Source organism: Oryctolagus cuniculus, chromosome 6, assembly GCF_051225735.1.
Source record: "Oryctolagus cuniculus isolate XC-2025 breed Fujian yellow rabbit chromosome 6, ASM5122573v1, whole genome shotgun sequence".
In the NCBI taxonomy this organism is placed as follows: domain Eukaryota; kingdom Metazoa; phylum Chordata; class Mammalia; order Lagomorpha; family Leporidae; genus Oryctolagus; species Oryctolagus cuniculus.
The window spans coordinates 21,665,001-21,691,468 of NC_142872.1; the positions used below are offsets into that span (position 1 = coordinate 21,665,001).

At 42.2% G+C, this 26,468-nt stretch overlaps 1 protein-coding gene and 1 pseudogene across 2 annotated transcripts in view; one reads left to right on the forward strand and one right to left on the reverse strand.

Annotated features, from left to right (window-relative positions):
• The window catches only part of FNIP1 (folliculin interacting protein 1), a 131,456-nt gene that overhangs the window by 89,826 nt on the left and 15,162 nt on the right, over positions 1-26,468 (reverse strand). The window lies entirely within an intron of this gene.
• On the forward strand, positions 3,479-3,991 carry LOC103347977 (ATP synthase F(0) complex subunit g, mitochondrial pseudogene; annotated as a pseudogene).

Genomic DNA, 26,468 nt, shown 5'->3' on the forward strand with positions numbered 1-26,468 from the left:
AGGTCCTCCATTCACTGCTTCACTCCCCCAAATGGCTATAATGGCCGGGGCTGGACCTATCCAAAGCCAGGAGCTTCTTTCAGGTCTCCCATGTCAGTGCAGGGGCCTCAGCACATGGGCCATCTTCACCGGCTTTCCCAGGCCATGGCAGAGAGCTGGATTGGAAGAGCAGCAGCTGGGACTCGAATATATTACTTTTTAATCTGGGGAGCTTACATACACAGAAATAACATACACCACCACTACCTTTGTAAAACATACTAACCAGCAAATGACTGGCAAATAAAAAGCTTATCTATACATTTTAAGATAAAAAAAGTTGTAAAATGTATAATTTTTTAAGTTCTCACGTCAATTGACTTTTTCTACTAATCTACAAGCCTTAATTGTTTTGGATAAGAGAGATTCTAATAATTAGAGATTCTAATTTTCATTTCCTTTTAATATGTTTACTGTGCTTTAAAGAAAATAATTGCATGGTAAAATATAAGAAATGAAACAGGAGGGAGGGTGGGAGTGTGGATGGGAGGGAAGTGAGGGTGGAAAGTATCACTATGCTCCTAAATTTGTATATATGAAACACCTGAATTTTATTCACTTTATGTAAAATTTTAAAATTATTTTTAAAAAATAATTTCTTGGGACACCTGCCTCCCATATATCAAAGGGCTTGGGTCAGCTCTGTACCATATTCCATAGGTTCTTGATAATGTGCATCCTAGGAGACACCAGGTGATAGCTCAAGTAGCCAGGTCCCTGCCACTCATGTGGGAGACCTGGACTAAGTTCCCCATTTCTGACTGCCCTGGCCCAGCCCTAGCTGTTGTGGACGTTTATGAAGTAATCAGTGAAGGGGATAGCTCTGTCTCTCTGCAGTTCAAAAACAAAGACTTAGGGGCCAGCACTGTGGCCTGATACTGGCCTGAAGCCCGGCATCCCATATGGGCGCCAGTTCGAGACCCAGCTGCTCCACTTCAGATCCAGCTCTCTGCTATGGCGTGGGAAAGCAGTGGAAGATGGCCCAAGTCATTGGGCCCCTGCACCCACATGGGAGACCTGGAAGAAGCTCCTGACTCCTGGCTTTGGACTGGCACAGTTCCGGCCGTTGCAGCCAATTGGAGAGTGAACCATCGGATGGAAGACCTCTCTCTCTCTTCTCTCTCCTCTCTCTGTGTAACTCTGACTTTCAAATAAATAAATAAATCTTTTCCTACTAACCAGAGATTTGCAGCTTATAACACAATAAATACACCCACAACATTCTTCACAGAACCAGAAAAAGCAATCCTAAAATTCATACAGAAGCGCCAAAGCAATCTTGAAGACCAACCAAAAAAAAAAAAAAATCACAAACAGGAGGCATCATAATATCTCAATTTGGGACACACTACCACAGCTACTGTAACCGAAACAGAATGGTACTGGCATAAATACAAACACACAGACCAAAAGAACGTAATAATCAGCAACAAATCCATACATCTACAGTCAGTTGATTCTCAACAAAGACACCAAAAACATACAATGGAAAAGGAACTCTCTTCAACAAATAGTGCTGTAAAAATTGCCAATACATATTTAGAAGACAGAATCTAGGCTCCCTTCCCCCCACAATCTCTGATTAGAAAAAAATTAATTCAAAATGGATCAAAGACCCCCATGTAAGACCTGAAATTATCAAACTACGGGGGGCGGGGGGCCAAAGGCGATGGAATAGGCAACAATTTCTTGCATAAGACCCCCAAAGCACAGGAAACAAAATCGAAAATAGACAAATGGCATCATTTCAAATTAAGAAGCTTCTGGCACAGCAAAGGAAATAACAGAGTTACAAGACAACAACCAAAAGGGGAGAACATATTTGCGAACTATTTGTCTGACAAAGGATTAATATTTAGAATATACAGGGAACTCAAAAATCTCAATAACAACAAAAAACAAGTAATTTGGTTCACAAATGGGTAAGGGAAGGCAGCACTGTAACATAGCAGGTTAAGCCACTGCTTTCCACAGCGTTCCACACCAGAGTACAGGTTCAAGCCCCAGCTGCTCCACTTCCAATCCAGTTCTCTGCTGATGTGCCTGGGAAAAGAAGAATGACCCAAGTACTTGGGTCTATGCCACCAACATGGGAGACCAGGCTCCCAGCTTCAGCCTGGACCAGCCCTGGCTATTGAGGCCATTCGGGCAATGAACCAGTAGATAGAAGATATCACTCTTTCTCCCTCTCTTTCTCTGTCACTGTCAAATGAATAAATAAATCTTTTTTTAAAAAATGGGTAGAGAATCTGAATAAATATTTCACAAAGAAGAAACACACATGGTCAACAAATACAAGAAGAAATTCTCCATATCCCTAGTCATCACAGAAATGCAGATCAAAACCACAATGGGTTATTATGTCACTTTAGTTAGAATGGTTATTATCAATAAGACAACAAATGCTGGCAAGGATGTAAAGAAAAGAAAATACTTATCTACCACTGGTAGGAATGCAAATTAGTTTAACATTATGGAAAACAGTATGGTGATACCTCAAAAAATAAAAATAGATCAACTATATTAGCCAGTTATCACACTTCTGGTTATACATCCAAAGGAAATAAAATCCACATATGAAAGAGATACCTGTACTTTCATGTTCAAATTTTCTAGCACTACTCAAAGCAACAAAGATATCAAAACAACCTATAAGCCTGTGGGTGCATGAATGTATAAAGAAAATGTGGGCTGGTGCCACGGCTCACTAGGCTAATCCTCCACCTGTGGCGCTGGCACACCGGGTTCTAGTACCGGTTGGGGGGCCGGTTCTGTCCCGGTTGCTCCTCTTCCAGTCCAGCTCTCTGCTGTGGCCCGGGAGTGCAGTGGAGGATGGTCCAAGTGTTTGGGCTCTGCACCCACACGGGAGACCAGGAAGAAGCACCTGGCTCCTGGCTTCGGATCAGCGCAGCGTGCTGGCCGTAGTGGCCATTGGGGGTTGAACCAACAGAAGGAAGACCTTTCTCTCTGTCTCTCTCACTTTCTAACTCTGCCTGTCCAAAAAAAAAGAAAGAAAAAGGAAAATGTGGTACATATTTACACAAAGGAATAATATCCAGCCACCATTAAGGAATGAAACACTGACATCTGCAGCAAAATGGAAGGAACTAGATATAGTTCATTATGTTAAGTGAAATACACTAAGCACAAAGACAAATACTGCATTTTCTCATATGTAGAAGTTAACCAAAAAGCTGACCTGAACTTTTAAAATGGAGTTTAGGAAGGGTGGAATGAGTGGGCAGACAGATGGAGGTTGGACAAAGGGACCAAAACACAGGTAAAATAGGTTCTGGTGTTCCACAGCACAGTAAGGTACTCATAGTTCACAATTTCATATTATACATTCCATAGAATTATAAGAGAGGAGCTGATAGGCTCCAAATATAAAGAAAAGAAAGGAATCAGAAATCCTAATTGTCTGATTTGGTCAGTTTTTTGTTTGTTTGCTTGTTTTGCTTTTTTAATGTTGGCAGCGACGAACTTTCCAGCCTAGAACCATGGCCCAGTTCGTCCGTAACCTCACAGAGAAGAGCCCCGCACTGGTGAACACTGCTGTGACTTACTCAAAGTCTCGATTGGCCACATTTTGGCACTACACCAAGGTTGAGATGGTTCCTCCAAACCCTGCCAAGATCCCCACAGCTATTCAAAGCCTGAAAAAAAATAGCCAACAGTGCTCAGACTGGTAGCTTCAAAGAGCTCACAGCTAAGGAAGCTGTGCTGAATGGTTTGGTGGCCACTGAGGTGTGGATGTGGTTCTACATCAGAGATCATAGGCAAGCGTGGCATCGTGCTCTGCGATGTTTAAAGACCAATGTTCAACATCAGATTATATTTGATTTACTATTTGTGTGGTTTTGGACCATGAGTGTTGAGATTGTTATCTGAATAAAATATGTCAAAAATAAATGTTTCTCTCAGATGCTAAAAAAAGAAAGAAAAAGAAAAAGGCAGCTGGCACCACGGCTCACTAGGCTAATCCTCTGCCTGCGGTGCTGGCACACCAGGTTCTAGTCCTGGTCGGGGCGCCAGATTCTGTCCCGGTTGCTCCTCTTCCAGGCCAGCTCTCTGCTGTGGCCCGGGAGTGCAGTGGAGGATGGCCCAAGTGCTTGGGCCCTGCACCTGCATGGGAGACCAGGAGAAGCACCTGCTCCTGGCTTCTCATCAGCACAGCGCGCCAGACATAGCGGCCATTTGGGGGGTGAACCAACGGAAGGAAGACCTTTCTCTCTCTCTCTCTAACTCTGCCTGTCAAAAAAAAAAAAAGAAAAGAAAAAAAAAAAAGAAAAGAAAAAGAAAGGCAGAGAGAGAAAGAGAGGCAGCAGGAAGGAGAGGCAGGATAGACAGAGACAGACAGATCTTCCATGCACTTGATGCCCCCAATGGCTACCACAGCCAGGTCTGGGCCAAGCCAAAGCCAAGAATCTATCCTGGTCTCCCACATACATGGCAGTAGGCCAAGAATTTGGGCCATCTTCTGCTGCCTTCCCAGATGCATCAGCATGGAACTGGACAGTAAAAATAGCCAAGGTTCAAACTGGTACTCCAACATGGGATGAGTCTCCCAAGTGGCTGCTTAACCCACTGACACAGTAACAGCCCCTGATTTGGTCAATTTACACTGTATGCAGGTGTTGAAATATTACTCCATAAAAAAGTTCATAAATTTCATGTTAATTAATTTTTTTAAAAAATTTAAATGCTTGAAACAAATTTTCTTAACAAAGCAGGATTATCAGTGACAAGACACCATTACTGTATCAATTTTCTTATCCATATAATACCAACTGACTTTATAGACAATGGAAATTCCACCCCAGCTAACAACTGTTTTATTGGGGGGGGGGGGGACATGCAGAGTCAGACAGTGAGATAGATAGAGAGAGAGAGAGAAAGGTCTTCCTTTTCCATTGGTTCACTCCCCTAATGGCCTCTACAGCTGGCGCTGTGTCCATCCGAAGCCAGGAGCCGGGTGCCTCCTCCCAGTCTCCTATGTGGGTACAGGGACCCAAGCACTTGGGCCATCCTCCACTACCCTCCCGGGCCACAGCAGAGAGCTAGACTGGAAGAGGAGCAACCGGGACTAGTACCCAGCACCCCACCGGGTGCCGGCACCACAGGCGGAGGACTAGCCAAGTGAACCACGGTGCCAGCCTTTTTTTTTTTAAGATTTATTTATTTATTTGAAAGTCAGAGTTGGCCAGCACCACGGCTCAATAGGCTAATAAAAATAAGTAAATAAAAAATAAATAAAAAGAAAGTCAGAGTTAGAGAGAGGAGAGGCAGAGAGAGGAGAGAGAGAGGTCTTCCATCCGATGGTTCACTCCCCAGTTGGCCGCAATGGCCAGAGCTGCGCCAGTCCAAAGCCAGGAGCTAGGAGCTTCTTCCGGGTCCCCCACTCAGGTGCATCTTCCACTGCTTTCCCACACCATAGCAGAGAGCTAGAACTGAAGTGGAGCAGCTGGGTCTTGAACTGGCGCCCATATGGGATGCAGGTGCTTCAGGCCAGAGCATTCACCTGCTGAGCCACAGTACCAGGTCCCCTAACAACTGTTTAATCACAAATTAACCTAAATACTACAGGGATAAGATATAAGAATAGAACCCTAATTTGCTAAACAACTGGTTTAATGAACAGCTATTTCAAGAGGTATTATTTTAATGCTGGAAGTTTATATGTACATAATCATTTATCTACCCAGACATAAAAATAATTTTTTTAAAAGATTTATTTATTTACTTGAAAGTCAGAGTTACACAGAGAGAGGAGAGGCAGAGAGAGAAAGGTCTTCCATCCGCGGTTTGCGCCCCAGATGGCTGCATCGGTGGCAGCTGTGCCCATGCGGAGCCAGAATCCAGGAGCTTCCGCTGGGTCTCCCACACAGGTGCAGGACCCCAAGTACTTGGGCCATCATCTACTGCTTTTCCAGACCATAGCAGAGAGCTGGATCAGAAGTGGAGAAGCCAGGTCTCAAACCAGCGCCCATATGGGATGCTGGCAGTGCAGGCGGTGACTTACCTGCTATTCCACAGTGCCCGCCCCATGAAAAATAAATTTGTTAATCTCAGTTCCAAATAATTTAGTTATCAATTTAGGACTCGTTCTTATAAAAAAAATATCTAGGTCACTATTTACTTAGTCTTCTTACATTCAATTACCTTTCTCCAAGTACTGGGTTTTTTTTTTTTTTTTTAATTTTAATTTATTTATTTGTGAGAGAGAGAGGTAGGGAGAGAAAGAAACATGTACAAGCATTCCCATCCACTGGTTTACTTCCCAAATGTACGCAGTTGACTGGGGCTGCACTGGGGCTAGAGCTGGAAGCCAGGAACTCAACCCACATCTCCCACTGGGTAGCAGGAATCCAGTTACTGGAACCATCACTGTTTCCTTACAGGGTCTGCATTAGCAGGAATCTGGAAGCTAAGGAGCCAGAGCCAGAAATAAAACCCAGGAACTCCAATGCAGCACATGGGGCTGCTTAAACAATATCGTAACTGCTAGGCTAGATGCCAATCTCTCCAACTATGTTTTAATACACCAAATATTATAATAACACTGAATAATCTTTGATTGCTTAAGTCACAGTAAATTCAATTATACCCAGAATATTAGTGAAATTCTAATGAATATCATTTATCTTTCAATAACAGGCCCTATCAACTGCTTGCCTATAGGATTACCACCATGATTAATCAAATTAAATAATACAGGTGAAAAAAATCTTCTAAAGTAAAAACATTTAAACTATTACCAGTATTAAAGATCTCAAGAAGACATTTAGCTTGGCTGTTAAGAATGCCTGCGTCCCGGGCCGGCATCACGGCTCACTAGGCTAATCCTCCACCTTGCGGCGCCGGCACACCAGGTTCTAGTCCCAGTCGGGGTGCTGGATTCTGTCCCGGTTGCCCCTCTTCCAGTCCAGCTCTCTGCTGTGGCCAGGGAGTGCAGTGGAGGACGGCCCAAGTGCTTGGGCCCTGCACCTGCATGGGAGACCATGAGAAGCACCTGGCTCCTGGCTTTGGATGGGCACAGCGCCAGCCGTAGAGGCCATTAGGGGAGTGAACCAACGGAAAAGGAAGACCTCTCTCTCTCTCTCTCTTTCTCTAAGTCTTAACTCTAACTCTACCTGTCAAATAAAAATTAAAAAAAAAAAAAAAAAAAAAGAATGCCTGCATCCCACACATGATTCCTGGCTCTACCTTCTTAGCAACCCAACCTTGGAGGTAGAGTGGATGGGTTCTTGCCACCTATGTGGGAGACCTGTATTTCATTCTAGCTCGTGGCTCTGGCTCAAGCCCAACCCATCCACTGTGGGCATCTAGGGAGTGAGCCAGGTAAATGAGAGCTCGCTTCCTCATTTTGTCTCTATGGCTCCAAAATAATCACTTTAAAAAAAAAAAAAAAAAAAAAACAACTTAGGCAACAGGCTTTTTGGCCACACTATTAAGATGGCATTTGGAAGGCCTGCAACCCACATCAGCATGGCTGGGTTTGAGTCAGCTCCACTCTTGATTCTGGCTTCCAGTTAATGCACATCTTGGAGGCAGTAGATCATAGTTCAAATACTGGGTCCCTGCCACCCTTGTGATGACACAGCTTGCATTCCTGGCACCTGGCTTTGGCCTGGCCCAGGCCCAGGTGTTGCAGCCATTTGGGGAGTAAACCAGCAAATGAAAGATCTGTCTCTCCCTCTCTCTCTGTTACCCTAACTTTTAACTAAATAAATAAGTCTTTTAAGTAAATATATATTATTTCACTACTAACTCAAATTATTTAATTCAAATGACTAACTGGGGACACACATTTAAGGTGATCACAGAGCATCCAAAATAATACTAGATAAATTCAGATCCATGTCCATAAGCTAAGGAACAATAACTATAAAAATAATTCAATTATGAGCAACACACTAATACAATGTCATTTTTAATTTAAATTTTACGTATAAATATGAACTTGGCATACACACAAAAACACAAAACAAACTGCTTTCAAATACTTGCAGTGTTTCTATGTAAATTTAAGAGTAGTAGTGATAGATTGAAAAGACACATATACAGGGGCCGGCACCGTGGTGCAGGTTAATCCTCCACCTGAGGCGCCAGCATCCCATATGATCACTGGTTCTAGTCCCAGCTGCTCCTCTTCCAATCCAGCGCTCTGCTGTAGCCTGGAAAAGCAGTAGAAGACGGCCCAATTCCTTGGGCCGCTGCACCCGCATGGGAGACCCAGAAGAAGCTCCTGGTTCCTGGTTTCAGATCAGCACAGCTCCAGCCACTGTGGCCATGTGGGGAGTGAACCAACAGAAGGAAGACCTTTCTGTCTCTCCCTCTCATTGTCTGTAACTCTACCTCTCAAATAAATAAATACATAAAATCTTAAAAAAAAAAAAAACAATCTAGTACACTTTAAAAAAAAAGACACACATACCATAAGAACATATAGGTTATAAATTATGTATCCATATTTTATTTATTTACCTGAAAGACTGAGAGACAGATCCTCCATCATCCACCCCACAATGGCTGAGGGGCTAAAGTTAAAGTCAGGAGCTGGGAATGCAATTCAAGGCTCTCACAGGGGTGGTAAGGACCCAACCACCTCCCCACCCCCCCCTAGGATTTATTTTATTTATCTGAAAGGTAGAGTTACAGAGAGAGGTAGAGATAGAGACAGAGAGAGAGGTCTTCCATCCGATGGTTCACTCCCCACATGGCCACAACAGCCAGAGCTGAGCCTATCCAAAGCCAGGAACCAAAGCCTCTTCCAGGTCTCCCATGTGGGTCCAGGGGATTGGAAGTGGAGCAGTCAGGACTCGAACCAGTGCCCATATGGGATGTTGGCACTACAGGCAGGGGTTTTAACCTGCTGCGCCACAGTGCCGGCTCCAAGAGGACCAACCCCTTAAGCCATCAACTACTGCCTCCCAAAGTGTGCATTAGAGGTAAGCTGGAAGGGACACCAGTTTTGGGACTCAAACCCAGACATTGCAACATGAAATGGAATGCGGACATCCCAAGCAGCAGCCCAACTTCTGTGACAAATGCTGACATACATAATGTGTGTGCTCATGTGTGTGTGTGTTTCTAAATTTATTTGAGGCCGGCGCCGCAGCTCACTAGGCTAATCCTCCGCCTTGCGGCACCGGCACACCGGGTTCTAGTCCCGGTTGGGGTGCCGGATTCTGTCCCGGTTGCCCCTCTTCCAGGCCAGCTCTCTGCTGTGGCCAGGGAGTGCAGTGGAGGATGGCCCAAGTCCTTGGGCCCTGCACCCGCATGGGAGACCAGGAGAAGCACCTGGCTCCTGCCATCAGATCAGCGCAGTGCGCCAGCTGCAGCGTGCCAGCCGCGGCGGCCATTGGAGGGTGCACCAACGGCAAAGGAAGACCTTTCTCTCTGTCTCTCTCTCTCACTGTCCACTCTGCCTGTCAAAAAATAAAAAAAAATTAAAAATTAAAAAAAATAAATTTATTTGAGAGGCAGACAGAAAATACTCCCATTTGTTGGTTCATTCCCCTAAATGCCCACACTGGTGGTGGGGAGGGGAGGCTGGGCTGCATTTGGAGTGACTGTGATGTTAACATATTTGAGAAATACTATCTTGTCTTAACCTATTCATTATTTCTCTTACGCAGTTCCACTCTTCAAAATCCCTAAAAACTCCAGTTATGCACAACTGCCACCCAGGTTAATAATAGCTACGAACTACATTCATCTGAAACCACAAGACTGTCAGGTGACATACCAAGAAGTCTGAATTTAACTCAAATAAAAGGCTCTAATGCTGCAATGCAAAAAGGCTTAATCCTAGCAACAGGATCCTGAGGTACTGGAAGCTTTTAAGAAATCAGCTGCCTATGAAAAAACCTATTTTTGCAAAAATGTTTCATCTATCCAGTCCTCCAGTTTCACAAGTAGCATCCTGCTCTTTTGTTTCAGTGAAGAGTCTAGAATTTTTATAGAAGCAAATTATGATTTGCATTTCAATTCCTTTATGTCTTCCGATATAAATGTATGACTAAGAGAAAATCAATCTGTTTTCTGTAAACTAAGTGCTGTCCTGGCAGCTGATACAGATCCAGAATGCCAGCATTATTTCTCTTTTTTTAAATGTGCTTTAACTCCACAGGGGCCAATCCTCAGCAGTAGGCTCAGATACCACGGCTGGAACTCTACTCTTGAACAGTTCATATCTATGACGAACTCAGATTCATCTAGTAAACAATTAAAATATTAGTTTCTTTCCCAATTTCTGCATGTCCCAACCCTGCTATTCCAGACAAGTCCATATTATATATTCTTCTTTTTTTAAAGATTTATCTATGTATTTATTTGAAAGGCAGAGTTACAGAGAGGCAGAGAGACAGAAAGGTCTTCTATCCGCTGGTTCATTCCCCAGATGGCCACATCGGCCGGAGCTGTACCAATCCGAAGCCAGGCACCAGGAGCTTCTTCTGTGTCTCCCATGCGGGTACAGGGGCCCAAGGAATTGGGCCATCTTCTACTGTTTTCCCAGGCCATACCAGCGAGCTGGATCTGAAGTGGAGGAGCTGGGACTCGAACAAGTGCCCATATGGGATGCTGGCACTGCAGACCAGGGCTTTAACCCCACATTATATATTCTTAGAAGCTGTAGCAAGCTTGTTTTCTACACAAGTGACAAGCATATGGCAAAACAGGCCCTAAAGGTCACAGGACCAAGGGTGAACAGTAACTGGCTCAGTAATCTCAACTCCTAGGTTGAATTCAAACAGACAAACCTAGCAGAAAACAATGCCCTTGAACTTATAAACTTCAATAGAATTACAGTATTTCATTAGCTGACCATTCATGAAAGAGGCATATTAGCTCACCTTACAAACACTGACTTTCAGTGGTTCTGTATTTTAACATCAGCGTGTTTTTCCAGAAAAAGCAAAGGACTCGCGGCCGGCACTGTGGCATGGCAGGTAAAGCTGCTGTCTACAACGCCGCATCCCGTATGGGCGCCAGTTTGAGTCCTGGCTGCTCCACTTCTGATCCAGCTCTCTGCTAATGGCCTGGGAAAAAGACTTGCAGAGAAATGGCTCAAGTGTTTGGGCTCCTGCTACCCACATGAGAGACCCAGATGAAGCTGCTGGCTTTGGCCAGACCCAAAGCTGGTTGTTACAGCCATCTGGGAATGAGCCAGCAAATGGAAGATTTGTCTGTCTTGTCCTCTCTCTTTCTCTCTCATTCCAACTTTCAAAATAATAAAATAAATCTTAAATTAAAAAAAAGAAGTATTTCATGCCTAGATCATTAGTGTTAAATCTGAAGCAATTTATAGGTTAATTTACCAGAAGTCAAGCACATAAGTGTTCTAAGGCCAAAATCTGGGTTTAAGGTCATTTCATATTCATATACCTAACTAAATTCTCATCCCAGTGCTAGCTACTTCAATCCCTGTATCAGCCCTGGAAGCAATTACAGTTATTTTACATAGAAACACATATAAGGCTACACAACTCATCTGATAGACCTGTGATACAAATCTGGATGTAAACCAAGTATAATCACATATACTACAAACACGTTTACTTAAGCACTAAATGAAGGGGGGAAATCCCAGAAACAAAAATGCCCACCAATTGGAGATTTGATAAACAAAACATGGCACATTCCCTCAGAATTCTATGCAAGCCTCTAAAAGGATGAGACAGCTGGGGGGCTGGCGTTGTGGCGTACCAGGAAAGCCACCGCCTGCAGTGCCAGCATCCCATACAGGATGCAGGTTTGAGTCCTAGTTGCTCTACTTGCAATCCAGCTGCCTCCTAGTGCACCTGGGGAATCAGCAGAAGATGGCCCAAGTGCTTGGGACCCTGCGCTTGGAAGAAGCTCCTGGTTTTGGATTGCTCCAGTTACCGTGGGTGCAACCTCTCAGGGAATGAACTAGTGAATGGAAGATCTCTCTCTCTCTCTCTCTCTCTCTCTCTAACTCTTTCAAATAGATAAGTAAGTCTTTGGTGAGGGGGGATGAGACAGATGGGAAGACCCACAAGGTTAATTATTATGTGAAGAAAAACAAGATTCAGAACAGTATGGACACTGTCAATATGGAGGCAAACAACATATCAGCATGCTTCTATGTATGGTCAAAATCTTCAAGGAAGTTAAACCAGAAACTTAATATGAAAACACAATTAACTGTTCAAAGAAATGACCCCAAGGAAACGAAACTGGGATTAGAAAAGGAAAAGAAGACATTTATACTTTCTGCATTATGGTCTTCTATATATACATCTAGACTGGTACCAAAACTTGTACATTCATTTCAAGAAACATTTCTTTGATTACCCAGGTTCTGGATATCCTCTCCTCCACAGAATACAAAATAACTTGATAACCATCATACTCTTAAAATAGAACATGATCTGTCTTTCCACTGAGAGGTTTCACAATAGAAAAGAACTCGCCCCAAGCTGGAAAACCAACAAAGTGATTAAAAAAAAAGAGAAAACTATGAAAAGGGAAATATTTCAAAACAGGAGAATCAGTAGTTGAATTAAGTAGAAGTATATTTCTCTAATTTAACCTAACTAGTCTGAGTATCTGTGTAACTGGAGACAACTTACTTGTCTTTACTCATCCACTCAAACCAGAAATCAGAAGTCTCCAAGTCCTGTTGCTTCCACCTCCTAAATGCTTTGAGTCGGCCCACCACCACAAATAACACACTACCATAATTGTGGTCTGAGCCACCATAACCTCTCACCACTTAAATCATTCTTCCAGTCTCACCTCCTACTTTCCTCCAATTCTTTCTCCACACTATAGTCAAACACAGTAGCCAAAGTCTGAAAATCTTAATGCGTCATTCACCTACTTTAAATCCCCTTGTTAACCCACACTATTCTCAGCATAAAGCTCCAAGTTTACTCGCCTTTTGCCTACCCGCTTCAACCCATTCCCTGCCCATATCACTTCAATAAGTCTTTCAAAACAAAGTTTTCCTTCATTGCGTTTTTGTTTTTGTCTGCCACATATTCACCTGTTCTCCTGGTAGACTGTTTCATTTTCTCAGCTTACAAGGTTTCACAAAATAAGCCTTCCTAGTCACTCCACTCCCTTCACCAATGCTACATCTGGAAGTTGACTCTATTTGCCCCACTGTCTCTCTCTTTCCTTCCATGAAACTATAAACTGACACTGCAAAACCAACATACTGGCAATTAATAGACTGTTGTCAATAGCCTCCATAAGCAATGCAACTTGTGCACAGCTGCACTCTAGTCTCTAGCACTGTGACTGACACTTAGTAGCCTCTCATGTTAAAACTAATTTCTGAAGGAATGCTGATAAAACGACTTATATCAAAATCAACTTATTAAACTTAAGATTAACAAAATACTAAATAGAATTTATTATGTTTTAATAAATTTTTATGTACTTGAAAGGCAGAGAGAGAATTTTCCTATCCACTGGTTCACTCCTCAAATGTCCACACCAGCTGAGACTGGACCAGAATGAAAGCAGAATCTGGATTTCTATGTGGGTGGCAAGCTCCGAAGTACCTGAGTCACTATCTGCTGCCCACCAGAGTACGTATTAGCAGGAAGTTGGATTCAGAAACAAAGTTGGGACTTGAACCCAGGCCTCTGAAATAGAATGCAGGTGTCCAAAGCAGTGTCTTAACCGCTGTGCCAAACATCTATCCCAGTGCTTTTTTATGTTTGTTTATTTTATGACAAGATACAAATATTTTTCAGTACCTTCTTGCTAATAATTATTTTGAGATAGTATACCACATCTTCAGGGGTACTGCATTCAGTATTCTCTCCAACTTTTTATCAATCACAAGGAAACAAATCATTCTAAACACATAACCTGACCATACAATTCCCTTTTCTCTCTTCCATAAAGATTAAGGAAATTATAAATATTAGGGAAATTTTAAGGAAAGCTTCCAGAACACTTTTCCCCTTTAATTTTCTCTCTCAGCACTGGCCAAATTTAAAGAAATAAATCATTATTTTAAAAGATTACTTAAAATATGTAGAGCTTGAGGCCAGTGCCATGGCACACTAGGTTAATCCTCCACCTGCAGCGCCGCCATCCCATGTGGGCGCTGGTTCTAGTCCCAGCTGCTCCTTTTTCAATCCAGCTCTCTGCTGTGGCCTGGAAAAGCAGTAGAAGGTGGCCCACAAGTGCTTGGGCCCCTGTACCCATGTGGGAGACCCGGAAGAAGCTCCTGGCTCCTGGCTTCGGATTGGCACAGCTCTTGCCGTTGCAGCCAACTGGGGAGTGAACCAAAGGACGGAAGACCTTTCTCTCTGTTTCTCCTTCTCACTGTCTATTAACTCTGCCTCTCAAATAAATAAATAAAATCCTTATAAAAAATAAGTAGAGCTCATGAGACCTGGCATACAACCTTTATTAGCTTTTGTGTAGTGAACATCAGTTAAGCTCCTCAAATCTTTATTTACTCACCTATAAAATGGTTTAAAAAGTTACTTCTGGGATGGCGCTGTGGTGTAGCAGGTAAAGCCATTGCCTGCAGTGCTGGCTTCTCATATTGGTGCCAGTTCAAGTCCTGGGCTCTCCACTTCCCACACAGCTCCCCAGTAATGCACTTCGGAAAGCAGTGGAAAACGGTGCAAGTCCTTGGGCCCCAGCGCATACGTGGAAGACCCAGATGAAGCTCCTGGCACCTGGCTTCCACCTGGTCCAACCCTGATCATTTTAGTCATTTGGGGAGTGAACCAGCAGATGGAAGATATATATCTCTCTCCCTCCTTCCCTCCCTCCCTCCCTCTCTCTCTCTCTCTCTCCTTCTCTGTAATGTAACTCTTTCAAATAAAGAAACAAATCTTTAAAAAAAGTTGTTTCTTCTATCAGTACAAACCACGAAATTGTTAGAGGAATAAAATAATATACATAAAAGCAATCTATAAACTATTCCTTGTGGATTTATCAACGTGGGGACAAGGCATTCAACACAAAACCTAGAAAAACAGCATGAAAGTCAGAGTACAAATGTGTAGACAGGAGTTACTATGGCAGGTCTAAGACTCCTATCCTTAGAAAGGCCTGCTTGTAAGACTGGCCTCTGGCTGGAATTTGAGAACTTGACTGATACACAGTTGCCAGCATCCCGTATGGGAGTGCCTGGGCTCAAGTTCAGGTTCTCCATCCAATTCTGATTTTCTGCTAAAGCACACCCTGGGACACAGCATGTGATGGCCCAGGTACTTGTGTCCCCGCTACCCACATGGGAGACCTGGACTGAGTTCCAGGCTCCTGGCTTGCATGGCCCAGCCTCAACAATTGCAGGAATTTGGGGAGTGAACCAGCAAGTAGAAGTACTTACGTGCTCCCTCTCTCTGACATCCAAAAAAATAAGAAATCACATAAAATAAATGGTAGACACAGCACAAGGTACAAGTCCTAATTTGTTATTTATTAGCTACACTGGTAAATGTTACAACTATTAAGGTAAATACCAATACTTATTTCATATAATTGTTGTAGGGTTTTAAGAGATTAAAAATATATGAAGCACACAGCATAATGCCTGGCATATTTTAGAGATACAATAAAGAGTGACTACCATTAAGTGATTAATTCCATTTTATTCACAACACACACATGTTAGATTCCTACTTTGTGCTAGGCACAACACTAAGCTTAAGACATAAAAGTGCATGTATTTATTCTATGATACAGCATATAAGCATTTTATACTAAAAATCAAAAAAGGCTTTTGTAGAAGTAAAAATAGTCATTCCAGTCTTAGAAGACCCTATATTCTAATTAAGACAGAGAATAGGCAAAAATATTAGTCATTACATAACAGAGTATTACAATATGAGAGATATCTAGAACTTTTTAGAAATTTCTGCACTAGAGGAGACACTGTGACATGGGGAGAGAGGCACAGCACCCACTAGGACATACAAGATAAAAGGAAAATATTAGTAACAGATTCAAAGATACTGAACAAAGAGTTGTGTTCAGATTTAGCTAATAAGGATGGAAAGGTAAAACTCATCCACTGAAATTCTCAAACAAAACAAAAGTTTTCAGATATGAGTAAAAAAAAAAAAAACCAAGAAGGAACATCATAAAATTTTTAGCAATGTAATGCAATATTGGTGCTGTTAATAAAATTTACAGAGAGAACCACCATAAACTTATCAGGACTGAGCCAAAGGATGACAGCAATGGCAATGTGGTAAAAGGATTTGAGAAAGCAAAACAAAAAGATGTGATGAATAATTAAATGTGGTACTGAGGCCAATCTAACAACTCCTCAGAATAACCCAATGAAGAAAGTATTTGCAAACCATGAATCTGATTTAGAGTTCATATCTAAAATATGTAAGGAACTCAACTTAATAACAAGAAAATAATCCAATCAAACATTGAGCAAAGGACCTGAATAGACAGTTTTCAAAAGACAAACAAATGGCCAACGGGTATATGAAAAAAATGCTCCACATCATTACTCATCAGGGAAATGCAAATTAAAGCCAAAATGAGCTATCACCTCACACCTGTTAGAATGGCTATTATTTAAAACTTAAGAGATACACAATAGCAAGGATATACTGAAAAGGGAAGCCCTGCGAATTATTAGTGATAACTTAAATTCAAAACATTGTGGTGGTTCCTCAAAAAATATATATATACAAAACTACCACACAATCCAGCAATCCTACTTCTGGGTATACACGCAAAGTAAATGTAATTAGTACATCAGAGAGATACTGGCATTTCCATGATCACTACAGTATTATCCACAATAGCAAACACACTGAATCAACCTAAGCGTTCATCAATGCATCAATGCAAAGACAAATCTGGTCTATTTACACAATAAAATAGTATTCAGCCTTTAAAAAAATAAAGAAATTCTGTCATTTGCGATAATATGGATGAATCTGGAAGACAATTGTACTGAGTGAAATGTCAGGCACAGAAAGAGAAACAAGACAATCTCACTTGAATGTGACACATAAAAAGGTAGAAAGTAGAGAACAGAAGAGTAGTTACAAGGGAAGAAAATGGGAAGACATGGTGTCAAAAGGTATAGAGTTTCAGTTAAGAGGAGTAAAGTTTCCAGATTTTTTTTTTTAATTTTATTTTTATTTTTTGACAGGCAGAGCAGACAGTGAGAGAGAGAGACAGAGAGAAAGGTCTTCCTTTTCGGTTGGTTCACCCTCCAATGGCCGCTGCAGCCAGCGTGCTGTGGCCGGCGCATCGCACTGATCCAAAGCCAGGAGCCAGGTGCTTCCTCCTGGTCTCCCACGCGGGTGCAGGGCCCAGGCACTTGGGCCATCCTCCACTGCACTCCCTGGCCACAGCAGAAAGCTGGCCTGGAAGAGGAGCGACCGGGACAGAATCCGGCCCCCAAATCGGGACTAGAACCTGGTGTGCCAGCGCCACAGGTGGAGGATTAGCCTAGTGAGCCCCAGATTTTTTTTAAAAAGCAGTTAACATGTTCCCTGGAGAACTGGCATCCGCGGAAGAGCAACTTAAGCCACTCCTTTTGACGCTGGCATTCTCTACCAGGATGCCAGTTTAAGTCCCTAATGTTCCATCCCCAATCCAGCTCCTTGCTAATGTGCCTGGGGAAGCATCCACAGATGGTCTGAGTGGTTGAGCCCTGGCCGTCCACATGGGAGACCCAGATGGAGTCCCTGGATCCGGCCTGGCCCAGTCCTGGCTGTTGAGGACATTTAGGGAATAAACCAGCAGTTGGAAGATTTGTCTGCCTCTGTCACTCTGTCTTTCAAATAAATCTTTTAAAAAAAATATGCCACCAAGGACATCTGCATCCCTGGATGAATCCCAGCTTTGCTCCCTCTCCAGCTTCCTGCTAACACACTCTGGGAGTCAAAGGTGACAGCTCAATTTGTATCTCTGCCACCCATGCGAGAGACCTGGATTGAGTTGCAGGCTCTTGGCGTTTCACTTGGGCCAATCTCTGCTGTTGTAAATGTAGGTTCTTTTTCTGCTTCTCTGTCCCTGTCTTTCAACTAAATAAAAATAAACTTTCTTCAAGATTTCTTTATTTATTTTGAAAAGCAGAGTGACAGAGGGAAAGATCTTCTATCTGCTGGTTCGCTCTCCAAATGGCTGCAACAGCCTGGCCAGGAGCCAGGATTGTACCTTGGTCCCTCAGGTGCTTGGATCATACTTTGCTGATTTCTCAGGCACATTAGCAGGGAGGTGGATTGGAAGCAGAGCAATCAGGACTCAAACTGGTATACCAATATGGGACGCCAGCATTGCAAGGAGCAGCTTAACCTGCTATGCTAGCCCAAATTAAAAAAAAAATTTTTTAATGTTTTCATCACCAAAACACAAGTATGTGAAGTGATGGCATATCAAATAGCTTGACTTGGGGCCGGCGCTGTGGCTCACTTGGTTAATCCTCCACTTGCGGTGTCGGCATCCCATAAGGGCGCCGGGTTCTGGTCCCGGTTGCTCCTCTTCCAGTCCAATTCTCCACTGTGGCCCAGGAGGGCTTGGGCCCCTGCACCCCCATGGGAGACCAGGAAGAAGCACCTGGCTCCTGATCGCGCAGCACTGGCCGTAGCGGCCATTTGGGGAGTGAACCAACAGAAAGAAGACCTTTCTCTCATCTTTCTCTCACTGTCTATAACTCTACCTGTCAAATAAAAAAAAAAAAATAGCTTGACTTATCACTCTGCAATGCAGGTGGCACTTGCAATTCAGTAAACTATAGCAGACTAATGTTAAATTGATAATTTTGCATGTCCCCACTCCTGACCTAAGTATTTAAGACCCTGCCACCCACGCTGGAGACTGATGGAATTCTGGGCTTCCAGCTTGGGCCTGCCCAGCTCTGGCTGATGCAGGCATCTGAGAAGTAAAGTAGCAGATGAAAGTATCTCTCTTGGTCTTTCTCTCTGTTACTCACCTTTCAAATAGTTAAACACATCTTTAAAAAAAAAAAAAAAAAGGATAAGATTTCAAAATTTCTACCTCTAGTCCTAAATGCCTCTGCCTGAATTTCAAGCTCCCCAAATTTCTTAAGTATAACTAAACTTCTTATCTTCCTCACTATGCCTACTGTCTTCCTGCCTGAACTGCTCACCTTGCTTAATGGCATTTCCATCTGTCACTACCACACTCCATGCCCCAGGTTCCCAACAGTCTATTCAGGCCATTAATTCTATATTTTCCTTCCCATCCCATATTAAGCTAAGCACTGAATCCTGTTCTCTCAGATATGACTCTACCTTTAATGTCATTCTGCCTCTGTCATGACCCTGCCCTCTTAGCCTCTGATGACTATAAATGGCCTCTGCTTCCAATCTCTTACCTCTCTGCCCCAGTTGCCAGTAACAATGCTTGATAACTTTCTAGAACACAAAGCTCATCATGTCACACTAGTTCCCAGGTGCCTGGTATACATAAAACTCTCCTTATAATTTGAGACCCAACATTATCTCAACCTGTCACCTCCTGCCATTCCTGACACTCAATAATCACCAAATTAATACTCATTTGGCATCCTCAGGTTACACCCACGATCATGCCTCAATTAGAAGAAATTCTTCCTTACTTCATTAAACCTGAAAAATCTAATATATCATAAATTTAAGATTCAACTCAATGCCATAACCTCTAAGAGAAATCGAGTTACAATCACTAAACGGCAACGGCCTACTATATTCACTCCCAGAATTATTTTATAGCTATTTATTGGGCACTCTGGGATTATAAAAACACAAAGATAAATGAGACAAAACCTCTGCTTGTATTGCAACTATAATGACCTACTGAAGTGTCAGTCTTACAGCCTAAACTAAGAGCTCCTAGAGCAAGGAATCTTAATGTGGAATCTACTGACCCACAAGGAGTGCAGTTCTGCGTGCCAGTGAAGCTGGATGAGGGAAAATGTTATCACTAAGCTCTGACTGCAATTTAGCATTTCCTTCAAATAAAATAGAGCAACAAACATCAGTGGTATTGCCGGTTCTCACATCTTACAACATCAACAGGAATCACAGATGGTTTTATCATACTATAGCTGATGCAGGTATCTAGAAAAATTATTTATGTTCATGTTTATGCTCATCAGTATTCAAAATAACGGTACCTACCAGCCGCTGCTAGGTCTTGTTAAGTAATGAAATTAATAATGTGGTACTTGCTGCAATATCACAAATTTAATATTCTAACAAGTATTTAAATGTGAGTTTCCTTTATGACACTATTTATTCCATTTTAAATGCTTATGAACATTTTTCTTAGATGATGTCTATTGGTTTTACCAGGCTGCCAAAGGTATTTTGCAGGGAAAACAAAATGCTCAAGAATCCCTGCCCTAGACATTTTTTTTAGGCAGGCCCAGCATACTCTCTAGCGTGTTAGAACACTGTGGAGGGTGGGGGCAGAGAGACAGGCTGGTGCCCAAAAACATTCTTACCAAAAGAATAAAATAACTGAAGTAATTTATTTACTTCTTTGCATCTTAAAAACCGAGTCAGAACAGTCTTTATTTTCCAAATAATATGAAGGCAGTGTATGAGATATGACATTTTATGTTATCTCCGAAAAAGTAACACTGAACAAGTCTTAGGTGACAGATTTTTTTTTTTTTTTTGAGTTCTAACATTCAGATCTACCTTCAAAAGTCACACACCTGGTATCTTTTTTTCATTTCATACTTTTCCATCATGTTCTACAAGGTTTTGAGAAATGCATTCACAAAAGCTATTTGTTATTATGAAAGACTAATCAAGCCAACTAATAAAATTCACTCTCAGTATAAAATGAAGCCATCCCAAAGTTTAGATCTACATATTGAATGAGGAAAACAAGCTTAGATAACTGCTAAATACCAAGAAAATAACAGACACACAGCTACCGTTGTCTAATAATACAATTTCTAAACACTTGAAAATTCTTATAGCATTAAAATACTTGGTTTATATCTGAAATTTTTTAATAAACAGTCATGAAACTTGAGATTTCTCCCAATAGAAGCTCTTTTCGTAAGAAAAAGTTATCAGGGAGCTTCTAAAGTCAAACATTCAATACTGACAAGTGTTTCCTCATTCCGTCTTAATATCTGACAATCACGTAATATCTTCAATTAATTTGAAACATTAATGTTGTAACACTTTTATAAATAACATGTAAACAAATCACCACAGTTACAGGTGATACATATTTCTGTACTGAAGTATATAAAAACGGAGAGCATACAAGCAAGCTGCCAGTTTCTCAGAAGTTCCTAGTTTTGTAGAAGTCTATGTATAAGTAAAAATAATTATGATAAAAGTAGGACACTAATGCATAATTAAGCTACTATGAAACATTAGTGTTTGTTTAGCATCTAGTCTCCAGTTCCAAACTACTATAAATAAGATATGAGACAGCAAACAAACCTACGTAATACCAACTGGTACTAGAAGACAACAGGGCTTTTTTCTCCCTGGCAAACAGTTATTTTATTGTGTATGCTATGTTTTCAGAAGGCGGAATAATCTTTCCTCTGAGGTTTTAAAATTTACATGTAAACAGATTGGCATACATTTAACAGAAGATTTTGGCAAGAGGAAAATGCAAAATCCCAGAGCATCTTTTATACACAAATATAAGATAGTAAGGTTAAGAAACAGCTCATTTAGAAAAATATTTAGTAATTAATCATTTACTTATAAAATGGAATACTGAATTACTATTTGAAATGTAAATTTATAAGATACTTGAAGATAGCAATCTTGGTAGTATTCTCTGTTTTCTAGGGAAGCACAAAATTTTATATTAGTAAGTTTATTTAGTTCTTTTTTTTTTTATTTTATTTTTTGACAGGCAGAGTGGACAGTGAGAGAAAGAGACAGAGAGAAAGGTCTTCCTTTGCCGTTGGTTCACCCTCCAATGGCCGCCACGGCCAGTGCACCGCGCTGATCCGAAGCCAGGAGCCAGGTGCTTCTCCTGGTATCCCATGTGGGTGCAGGGCCCAAGCACTTGGGCCATCCTCCACTGCATTCCCGGGCCACAGCAGAGAGCTGGCCTGGAAGAGGGGCAACTGGGACAGAATCCGGCGCCCCAACCAGGACTGGAACCCGGTGTGCCGGCGCCGCAAGGCAGAGGATTAGCCTCGTGAGCTGCAGCGCTGGCCAAAGTTTATTTAGTTCTTAACAAAATTAATATGAAAAAAACAATTTTGCAAATACTCCTATATGAACTATTTCAAATCTGACTTCTGAAACACTGTCCCCAATTCTAAACTGTAACTTCTTCAGAAATCCATTACTTAAATAAGGAAATCCAAACTATACAGTAGTTAAAATACTACTTAAATTTCCTACTGCTACAAAGCCAGAGAAAGGATCAGTGTTTGGCAGCAGTTAGGGTAGATGGACAATCTATCTGACTGCAGAGTAGCAGCAGGAGGGAGCTCTTTGGGGAACTGGAATTTTCAGTATCAGTGGTGGTGGTTGTAACAATCTAGTCACATGTAAAGCTCACAGGACTGTCAGTAAGCATAAATCACAAAAGTCAAAAGGTGAAAAACAGCCCAAATGCTCATCAACAAACAAATATACACACACTACTCACATAATGGAGTATTATTCAACCATGCAAAGAATAAAATACCCATACATACATAGGTAAGATACATGGATGAACATTATACATTAGACTAACTCAAAGAAGCCAGACACAATATAACTGCGTATAAGAAAAATCCAAAATAGGTAAATTCATAAACACTGGCAGTTGCCAGGGAGTTGGGAAGAGAAAAACTTTCAGCTGGCAAAGGATTTTCTATAGAATATCAGAAACATTATGGACTAGACAGGGGATGGTACATAACATTGTGAAAGTACTAAATGCCACTTGTTTACTATTTCCATTTCTATTTTTTGATGAACTACATTTGACATTCCTTTGACCTTGACTCCTGTGTTCTTCTGACATGATCTTAGTGGTTTTTTGAGCACTACCATGTGCTATTCCAGGGTCATTTTCCCAGAAATCCTCATTCGTTTGGTAGGAATGGTATTTACCAACTGCTTTCTGTATTCTAAAGGTCTCCATTGCAACTAATCACCATCATTATTTCTAGGTCTTTTCGAAGAACACAATTAAGAGATACAACATTTTTCTTGTTTAAAGTTAAGGGGCCAGCGCAGTGGTGTAGCAGGTAAAGCCTCTCTGCCTGTGGCGCCAGCATCCCATACAGGCGCCGATTTGACTCCCAGCTGTTCCTCTTCCAGTCCAGCTCTCTGCTATGGCCTGGGAAAGCAGCAGCAGATGACCCAAGTCCTTGGGCCACTGCACCCCCGTGGGAGATCTGAAAGAGGCTCCTGGTTCCTGGCTCTGGATTAGTCCAGCTCCAGTCACTGCAGCCATTTGGGGAGTGAATGAGCAGATGGAAGACCTGTCTCTGCCTTTGGCTCTCTGTAACTCTGCCCTTCAAATAAATAAATAAATCTTTAAAAAAGTTAATACTGGCCGGCACTGCGGCTCACTAGGCTAATCCTCCACCTTGCGGCGCCAGCACACCGGGTTCTAGTCCCGGTCGGGGCACCAGATTCTGTCCCGGTTGCCCCTCTTCCAGGCCAGCTCTCTGCTGTGGCCAGGGAGTGTAGTGGAGGATGGCCCAAGTGCTTGGGCCCTGCACCCGGCATGGGAGACCAGGATAAGTACCTGGCTCCTGTCGCGGCTGACACTGGAGGGTGAACCAATGGCAAAGGAAGATCTTTCTCTCTGTCTCTCTCTCTCACTGTCCACTCTGCCTGTCAAAAATTTAAAAAAAATAAAAAGTTAATACTAATAATTCCAATTCAAATTAAATTTTATAATATTTTCACCTTTAAATTTTTATATTTCTAATACTGAAAATCATACTTCCTAATGCTATGATTATTTGATCAGTTTATTTTGCACATATATAATAGCTCCAAATTAACATTACCAATATTATTACTAACTATAAAATTGAGGGGTTAACGCCCTGGCCTGAAGCACTGGCAACCCATATGGGCGCTGGTTCAAGTCCTGTCTGCTCAACTTCCGATCCAGCTCTCTGCTATGGCCTGGGAAAGCAGTAGAAGATGGTCCCAGTCCTTGGGTCCCTGCACCTGTGTGGGAAACCTGGAAGAAGCTCCTGGTTCCTGGCTTTGGATCAGTGCAGCTCTGGCTGTTGCCAATTGGGGAGTGAACTAGTGGATGGAAGACCTCTCTCTCTCTCTCTCTCTGCCTCTCCTCTCTCTGTGTAACTCTTTCATATAAATAAAAATCTTTTAAAAGACAAAATTTTAAAAAACTACTGAATGCAGTTTAAAGTTTCTTTTCAATTTAAAAATTTATTTTTTACAGAAAATGGAGGAATGACAGAGAGAAAGAGAAACCTCCATTCACTAGTTCACTACCCAAATGGCCCCAACAGCAAGGCTGGTCTAGGCCGAAACCATGAACCTGGAGCTTCTACCAGGTCGTCCATGTAAGTGCAGGGACCCAAATTCTTGGGCCATCCTCTGTCACTTTCCCCAGGCACATTAGCAAGAACAGGATAGAAAGTGGAGCATCTGGAACTCAAATGGCGCTCATAAAGGGATGCCAGAGTCGCAGGTGATGGCTTCACCTGCTAAGCTGCAACATTGCCCTGGCCTCAATGGTTAATTTTTAAAAAAATATTTATTTTCGTCTACATGAAAGGCAGAGTGAGAGGAAGAGCAAAGGAGAGGTAGAGGAAGAAATTTATGTATTTGAAAGGCAGAGTTAGAAAGAGAGGGAGGGAGACAGAGAGAGAATTCTTTCATCTACTGATTCACTCCCCAGATGGCCACAACGCCCAAGGCTGAGCCAGGCAGAAGCTAGAACTTCATTGGGTGGCAGGCACCCAAACACCTGAGCCATATTCCATTGCTTTTCCCAGGGCATTAACATGGAGCTGGATCTTAACTGGAGCAGCCCAGACACGAGTGAGTGCCCATAAGGGATGCCAGCATCACAGGTGGTAGCTTCACCTATTACACCATAATGCTGGCCCCAGAAATACCTTTTAATGCCCTTTTCCTCTATGTAAAATACTTTCAACAGTGTTAGGTTTATTGAACTGTGTGTTAGTTTTTTGTTTTTTGTGATTTCACTATTAAAGCAGAAAGATCAGATTTTTGTAGGGGAGGGGCAGAGTTACAGAGAGAGGGACAGACAAAAAGGTCTTCCATCTGCTGGTTCATTCCCAGAATGTCCCCAGCAGTCAGAGCTGGGCTGATCCAAAGGCAGGTGTCAAGAGCTTCTTTCAGGTCTACCACATAGGTTCAGAGGCTGAAGCACTTGGGCCATCTTCCACTACTTTCACAGGACATTAGCAGAGAGCTAGATCATAAGTGGAGCAGAAGGGTCTCAAACTAGTGCCCATATGGGACACCTGTGTTGCAGGCAGAGGCTTAACCTACTACTCCACAGCGCCAGCACCAGCCCCAGCCCCAACTAATACAGATTTATTTGATAAAATTCAGCTCCTATTATGACTTAAAGTGAATTTAGGAATGGATCCTTCATCTGGGTAATGTTCCGTAGTGAAACGTAACTACCAAAACCAAGGCCAACATAGTTTTGGAAAGAACAGTGCAGTGATATTGGTTTGGCAAAATCCACAGTACAAATAATAATATTTAACAATATTAAATATTAGTATCAAATATTACCAAGAATGTAGAGCAGGGAAAATCTTTGCATGGTCCTCATAGAGTACAAGTAGATTACTTTAGGTAGAAAATGTTAACATCCTATGGCCCTCCAGTTCTAGTCTGTAGCTGTTATTTACTTCTCATACACCCTTTCCACATTTTCCAGCTCTGTAGTCAGACAGGGCCATGTTACTGTTGTGGCCAGTTGGCTGTAAACGGCATTACTTGTGTTGTTACGGGGTTGAAGCTTGGAAGAGGGTATGAGATCTTCACGCTGTCATCTCTTGCTATGGAAACAGCCCATATCCTTAACTCACCTTTTGGAAGGACGCTGCTCTGGAGAGCAACTGGACTCACAGTGGACCTCAAGCCAGAAGCAGACTTTTATCTGGTAAGCTACTATTCGGATTCTTTCCTTTTCTTCTGGTCCTCCCTCCCTTCTTCTCTTACTCCTTTTTCTGTTCCTTCTTCCCTCCCTTTCTTTTGCACAGGACATCCCAGCTTTTTCTAATACACATTTCCTTGTATGTATTCTGTTAGGGAAACTCTTTCATGTATGACCAAGTGATAGATCTGAGAATGTTAATAGGAAGTAATTTAATGGGATTTCTAGACTGCAGAGTGAAGGCTACAGAACAGGATGGAGAGTCACTGTCTCTGAAATCACAGAAACCATTTAGTGGCTGTCATAATGATTCAAGGTAGATAAATAATTTCTTCTTTTCTGATTAATTGGCTGGGAATCTATCACCTGTATTGTGGAAGTATTTTTGCTTT